General features: G+C 40.5%; 1 long non-coding RNA gene across 1 annotated transcript; it reads left to right on the top strand.

The window, feature by feature from the left end:
- The first annotated feature begins 747 nt into the window (after positions 1 to 747).
- On the top strand, positions 748 to 4749 carry LOC134023900 (uncharacterized). Its single transcript, XR_009930806.1, has 5 exons — positions 748 to 1094; positions 1671 to 1740; positions 2410 to 2477; positions 3146 to 3213; positions 4179 to 4749. It is a non-coding gene; the product is annotated as an uncharacterized LOC134023900 (long non-coding RNA).
- The last annotated feature ends 3167 nt before the right edge of the window (positions 4750 to 7916 follow it).

Here is a 7916-nt window from a genome sequence, read left to right as displayed (position 1 = left end):
TGTGTAGAATGCACCATAGTTGTCTTTGGCAAGTTTAATTTCTTCCGCTGCCGCATGAAGTAAATCCTCTGTTGTGCTTTCTTGGTGAGGGAGCTGATGTTCAGTTCCCACTTGAGGTCCTGGGAGAGGATAGTGCCCAGGAAGCGGAAGGACTCCACAGGGTTTACTGGGGCTGTATTCTTAGTAGTCCACAAACATCTCCACTGTCTTAAGAGCATTAGCTCTTGGTTGTTCTGGCTACACAAGGTCACCAGGTTATTTTAACTACTGATAGTGGTAGGTTATCTTGCTAACACATATCCAAAAATGCACAGTGTCCAAAACACTAAGAACATTATTCTAGTTTTCTAATACTTTACCATTGTGTTGGCCGGTAGGATTTGTAACGCAAATAGGCCTAATGTCAGTTTTCTGGTCATTTCCACAAAATTATGCATAAAGTAACTCTGCGATTGGGGCCACTATAAAATGCATTCTGAGTAAAACCTTTCACTTTGGCACCAACCTTTTAGTCCAGCATATGATCTGGACAAGTCATGGGATAAAGCCCCAGTTTATAAAAAAGTAACTTATTTGTTGCACAAATTTACCCTGTAACCAACACAGAAATGTATGATATGACTTGTGCTTGGTTTGGAAAGATGTACATTTTTTCGAACATATAGGGGTACAAATGCAATAAGAAAGATGTCAGTGTGTGACCCATGGTGTGACCAAATTTATGTTGGGGGATGGTATGACTACTGCCTCAGGGCTGTCAAGGAATTTCCTAGGAGATTAGAAACAGTAAGTCTATTGTTATTAATGCTAGTAAACAGAAAACTCTGTGAAATCAACAATGAACTGTCCAATATAATAATTGGACAGTAAATTGGACAGTAAAAATATTTATCTCGGAGACAACATTGAATGTTGATTTTTGAATGAGGAAGGTTCACACATGCGCAGTGGTTGTAGCAGTAGCACTTTGCTTCTCCCAACTGTCACTGCCGCACATGGCGCGAAAACCGGAGAAGAATGGAGGTTTCAGCTGCTCCAGAAGTTATAGGATTCAGGAATTATACTGACTGAAGAAGAGACAAAGAGATTCAGAGGTAACGTTAATGTTAAGCTGATATAGTGCGTTATATGTTTTTCACAACCTTTTTTTGTCAAAACGGAATGGACTTTTACCAAACTGAAGGCAAATTGCTAGCTGACGTTAGCATTAGCTATTTAGAGTGACTATTAGCTAGCTCAGGGGTTATAGAGCTCAGCTAGCGTTAGCTATCTAATGTCAGTTAATTAAATCTGCCATTTGCAATCCTAAAATTCGGTTAACGTTATGACCTGCATGACTAATGTGTGGCTTTGTAGACCATCTCTACTATAACGTTATGTTGATTTTATTTTTTTCCTCTTACCTCAGTATAATGTTAGCTGCTAGCTAGCTAGGTCGGTAGGAAATATTTTATGAAAAACGAAGGCACTTGTTCAATGTTAGTGTTGTACATAGTTGATAAAAGCATGTTAATTCATTAGATAATTAATTGTGAAGCTGGCAAAGTGCCGCTGTACAGAGAACTGTCTAAATAGGGGTGTTTTGTTGAGTAATGTTGAGTTAGGGGAATTGTGTAGGCTAACTTAAGTTTGGTTAAGTGAAGCCCTCGTGTGTTTTTCTGTTGCTGCAGATTTACATTTTCTCACACTCTACATTGTCACCTGGAGTCAGCTCTGTAACCGTGGCCCCAAGTTTTTGTGGTGAGTATTACATGAAATTGCAATTGCCATTATTGTTGTGTGGACTGTTTATGTCAAGACCGTTGATGGAGGTTCTTTCTGTCACAGACATTCACTTGCATGTATTTCAAAACACAAAACCTAAGGCGATGAAAAACAATCTGATCTCGGTAATCATTAGTTTTAGCAACGTTTTAACATGGGAGTGAACTAGTGTTGCACAGTAAACCTGTACTAAAAAGAGACACTTACATTGCTTCAGTGTTCCTGTGCATACATGGGAGACTCTGACAGAACGCTATCTCTGTAGCATTCCATCCAGTCCAGAACCCGGGGTCCTGAAGTCTCGACTTTTACGATACTCAAACGATGCGATGTTAATATACCTCTCTGATCTAACGAGTCTGACTAGCTGTCGTGACCTCTCAGGTGGGATTTGGCTACGATGGAGAGATGGTTGTTCTGCTAAGTTCTCCTGTCTCTGCACAGGAACTGCAGTGATCGTTAAGGAGCCTAATGACGAATCATGGTCAGAATTATGTTGTCCCATGCTACACCCCTTCACCAAGTTTCATACAAATCGGGCTGGTAGTTTTTGCTTAATCCTGTTCACACACAAACAAACCGACATTCAAACACTCACACGGGAGAAATTGCTTGCATGATACTTGTGTTTTTCTGTTGCTGCAGATTTACATTTTCTCACACTACATTGTCACCTGGAGTCAGCTCTGTAACCGTGGGCCCAAGTTTTTGTGGTGAGTACTACATGAAATTGCAATTGCCATTATTGTTGTGTGGACGGTTTATGTCAAGACCGTTGATGGAGGTTCTTTCTGTCACAGACATTCACTTGCATGTATTTCAAAACACAAAACCTAAGGCGATGAAAAACAATCTGATCTCGGTAATCATGAGTTTTAGCAACGTTTTAACATGGGAGTGAACTAGTGTTGCACAGTAAACCTGTACTAAAAAGAGACACTTACATTGCTTCAGTGTTCCTGTGCATACATAGGAGACTCTGACAGAACGCCATCTCTGTAGGATTCCATCCAGTCCAGACCCGGGGTCCTGAAGTCTCGACTTTTACGATACTCAAACGATGCGATGTTAATATACCTCTCTGATCTAACGAGTCTGACTAGCTGTCGTGACCTCTCAGGTGGGATTTGGCTACGATGGAGAGATGGTTGTTCTGCTAAGTTCTCCTGTCTCTGCACAGGAACTGCAGTGATCGTTAAGGAGCCTAATGACGAATCATGGTCAGAATTATGTTGTCCCATGCTACACCCCTTCACCAAGTTTCATACAAATCGGGCTGGTAGTTTTTGCTTAATCCTGTTCACACACAAACAAACCGACATTCAAACACTCACACGGGAGAAATTGCTTGCATGATACTTGTGTTTTTCTGTTGCTGCAGATTTACATTTTCTCACACTACATTGTCACCTGGAGTCAGCTCTGTAACCGTGGGCCCAAGTTTTTGTGGTGAGTACTACATGAAATTGCAATTGCCATTATTGTTGTGTGGACTGTTTATGTCAAGACCGTTGATGGAGGTTCTTTCTGTCACAGACATTCACTTGCATGTATTTCAAAACACAAAACCTACGGCGATGAAAAACAATCTGATCTCGGTAATCATGAGTTTTAGCAACGTTTTAACATGGGAGTGAACTAGTGTTGCACAGTAAACCTGTACTAAAAAGAGACACTTACATTGCTTCAGTGTTCCTGTGCATACATAGGAGACTCTGACAGAACGCCATCTCTGTAGGATTCCATCCAGTCCAGACCCGGGGTCCTGAAGTCTCGACTTTTACGATACTCAAACGATGCGATGTTAATATACCTCTCTGATCTAACGAGTCTGGCTAACTGTCGTGACCTCTCAGGTGGGCTATGGCTGCGATGGAGAGGTGGAGAGATGGTTGTTCTGCTCAGTTCTCCTGTCTCTGCACAGGAACTGCAGCTCTTTTGCACTGATCGTTAAGGAGCCTAATGACGAATCATGGTCAGAATTATGTTGTCCCATGCTACACCCCTTCACCAAGTTTCATACAAATCGGGCTGGTAGTTTTTCGTAATCCTGTTCACACACATACAGACCGACATTCAAACACAGAAGGAAGACTGCCAATGGAAACTAGCCTTTTGGATATAATTGGGTGCATTTACATTTTAATGTTCATGAATGTACACTGTCCCTCTTGATCAAATAAATTGAATTGAAAAAATTGAAGAGAAAACATTACCTTTCATCCTGCAGCGGCTTTGCCTGGGTCGGAGGTCATAAACAGTGGGGCATCGGATCTATTTACGTTTTTTTTTAAACTATTTTCGGATATGGTTTGTCCTTAATGGAAGGTAGAAATTATTAACCGGTTGTTTTCAAGCCAAGTGAAAAGATGCTGAACATATCATTAAAGAATTGTATCTTTTCTTTTGACCAGGAAATGGCTGAGACCGATTTCCTCAGTGCCATGGAGAGAACGACAGTGGGGATCTATGTTGTGAAAGACACTGCCAGCAGTGAACCCTCTGATGTCAGGATAGTCCTCGAAGGTGTGATGGTGCTTCAAGATCTTGAGAATGTAGCACTTGCTTCTGCAATGTTGTTTGGGCTCTTATGCCTTGAACATGCAGCACCCTACAAAGCTCCGCTACACCTTTGAGGCATTTCAAAAGATCATCATGGAGCCTCAGCATCAGACACTTAATAATATGAGCCTGTCAGCTGCAAAAACAGAACTTTTAGTGACACTAACTGACCATGCACAGTTGCCCTATATAACGTTGCAGCCCGGTTCACAGCAATCTTGCTCAATGCTGGACCAATTTTCATGAATTAACCACTAGATAGCCTAAATTTATATTGATTGGCTGTAAATGTAGCTGTTTTTTAAGTATGCTTGTTTTTCCACTGTCCAATTAACATTTTTATATCTATAATTTCTTTAAATTGACTGATTAATACTGTAAATGTGCTGACATTCCTTTTTGATTAAAAGTACATATTCAGTATTTATACATTGTTGTAGTTTTTTTTTTGTTGGCACAACCACAATTCTACAGGGAATCACTGTTGGTACACAGGGCATTTTCATAAATTAACTACTAGAAAGCCTACATTTACATTGATTGGCCGTAAATGTAGCTATCTTTATGTACTAAGCTTGTTTTTCCACTGTCCAATGAACATTTTTATATCTATAAATTCTTTAAATTGACTGAGTAATACCGTAAATTTACAGACATTTGTCTTGGGGTTTATGTATTTCTTGCGTTTTTATACATTTCTTCTTAGTCATTATACAAAAAAAAAAAAAAAATCATAAGAAATTACTGTAAATAGACAGGAATGTTTCATTTAGCAACAAACAAATGCCCTAAAATTACGGAGATTAACCTTAAAGTTAGTTGTTTTTAAATGTATTTTAACATAGTATTTTTGTTTTTCTGCGGTTTAATTAACATTTAAGAACAGTACTAAACTGTAATTTAATTCATTTTGGCTGTAGACCATGCACTGTATTTTTACAGCTTATTACATGTAATTTTGTGGTATGATTATTTACTGTAATTTTACAGAATCGGTCTGGAAACTTTGCTGCCAGTGCTTTCTCTGTTTTTTTACGTGATTTTTTTTTACAGTGCAGTCAATGAACAGCAGCTGAATGTTTATGTGTCTGAGTGGCAGCCATGTAGGCCTCATACAGGGACCTTGAGAAGACATAGATGCTTCACACTGATGTTTCAGAGCCGCCATGTTTAACCCTTGTGTTATCTTCGGGTCATTCCGACCCATCAGTCATTGTGACCCACCGTCGTATTGCGACAAATTTACCTCATACAAAAACAAAGTGAAGCATTTTCTTTTAACTGATGGGCTGTCTCAGACCCCCCACATTGCAAAGGTTAAAAGAAAATTATTTTTATTTGTTTTTGTATTGGGTAAAATTGGGTAAACACAACGATGGTTCGTTATGAACCTTGTGACCATGTGACCCGAAGGCAGCACAAGGGTTAAAGACAAAGCTCACAGGCCCGTGCTCGACTTTTTTATCATCTTTGCTAATGCTGCTGTTTGATATTAGGATCTGTCAATGTAAAATCTACTGAAGGCCTTATTATGCTTTTAGATACTACATGCAAATGTCATTAAGGCTTCATGTTCAGTACTTAGAGGACCCTGCTTGAAGCACGATGTTTATGAGCTGTTGTGTTCTCCTGCATTTCCTCATCTTGGTCAGGACAGCCATCAAAGCCATTAGCCAGCATCTATATTTAACGAGTCTCACAATGCTCTTTTAGTTTTAGCGCGGCTTCAAATATTAGATTTCATCAAATATTAATGACTCGTCCTGTTTTTCTTTCAAAGATGCCTCTCCCAAACCACTCTTCCATTCTTTTAGGTCTCTCTCTCTCGCTCACTCATGTTTCAAATGATAGTCAGGCAGGTTGCAAAGCTAATGCAGGTTCAGTTGCTCAAGTAAGTACCCGATAATAGTTTATAGAGGATAAGAGAAAGGTCTTTGTTTTGCCAGGCGCAGGGTTTTTCCACTTACAGTTCAGGTGACAGATCGTGCATCAGTGTACCAGTCAACCACAAATATGATTTAGCATTTGTAATCATACATACAGTTTTTCCATATCAATTTAGGTTCAACTCAATGTTATTCAAGTGTCGTGCAAGTAAAATGGCACAGAATACAAAAAGATCGGATTTTAACATTGGGCTAATTAAACTCTCTATTCGTTTCGCTTTCTATTAAACAGTCCAATCAGGCATACTGTGAGTTCTCCCAGTGCCGGGGCCCCTCTTTTGCACATAATACATCAAAACGCGCTTGACGTGAAAGAAGAAAAATGGACGTTGACGTCCGGTATTGAGCTGTCAAACCTTCAATTTAGCAGATTACAGTTCCTGCGTGCTCCGCCACGATGCGCCTGGAGAGAACAGCCTTTCTTATGAATAAGCCAGTCACTCTGACAGGAACTTAAACAATTGTTCCATAATGAGACAAATGTGTCTTGACAGCTTGTGATGGAGAATGGCACACTTAATTGAGAGACAGCAGCCCCAGTCTGGCGAATCATGAGGATTAATCTCCTGGTAATCAGTGCACGGTGCGGAAACAAAGGCAAAGTGTTCAGGGGATGTAGAGGAGCTGACCGACCCACAGCTCCACAATCACGTTCCAAATAGGTGTAAATATTTCCACTCCTATGTTCACATCAGCACACAAGACTTCCAGGTAGATTAATTTCCGTCAATGTAGTACTACAATCTGTAGGAGATACCAGGGGAATGCTGAACCAGAAATAGAACAACTCTTGAATCATCCTCATTAAAATAGAACCACTGGCTGGTAATATTTTCCAGGGTGAAAACAGTAAATATTATATTTTCATTCAACTGTGTGTGGGTGTGTGTGTGTTTGTTTGTGTGTATAAATTGTGTGTGGGGTGTTTGTGTGCATGCATACATTCATGAGACTAGTGTGACAAATTAAGCATGGGGTAAATTGAGGAACTGTGTGTGGTGACTACATGTGTGGTGTATGCATGCTGCATGGTGCATGGTGCATGCTGAATGGTGCATGCTGCATGGTGCATGGTGCATGCATTGCGTTCTGGTTGGCAGGAATGTAAAGGAGGATGTTACGTGTTTTTTTTGTCTCGTGCACGTGCGCATGCACATGCAAAACAGCCTTCACACTCAACCAGATAATATAAATATTCTTTGTAATTCAAAAGCTACCCGGAAATAGACTTAAGTTGGTCATATCTTGATTTCTCGCTATGAGCTCTGAATAAAAAATAAGTCCTAGAATGTTATCGGAAGATGTTTGTACAGTAATAGTTACAGAAGGATGCAGCTTAAGTCAACTTCACCATCCCCCCTTTCTCCCTTCCTCTCTCCACCTCTCCCCCTCTCTCTGTAGTCTCATGGTGAGACTAATCGGCTGCCTGGTCTCTCTCCCTCTCTCTCTCAGATGTTGGGAGTTCAAGTTAAATCTGAGAGAAAACAGGATTAGAGGTCTGCCCTTAGATATGGCTTTACCTTCAGAACACATTACCACGCTCAATTAGAGCTCACGAGCAAGCCTTTGTGGAGCTTCACCCTTGGGGGAGAAGGGGGGGGGCTGAGAGACTGGCAGAGGAAGGGAGGGGGTCAAACAGGGAGG

Source organism: Osmerus eperlanus, chromosome 7 (genome assembly GCF_963692335.1).
Source record: "Osmerus eperlanus chromosome 7, fOsmEpe2.1, whole genome shotgun sequence".
NCBI lineage: Eukaryota > Metazoa > Chordata > Actinopteri > Osmeriformes > Osmeridae > Osmerus > Osmerus eperlanus.
This window is presented reverse-complemented; position numbering and strand designations above follow the sequence as displayed.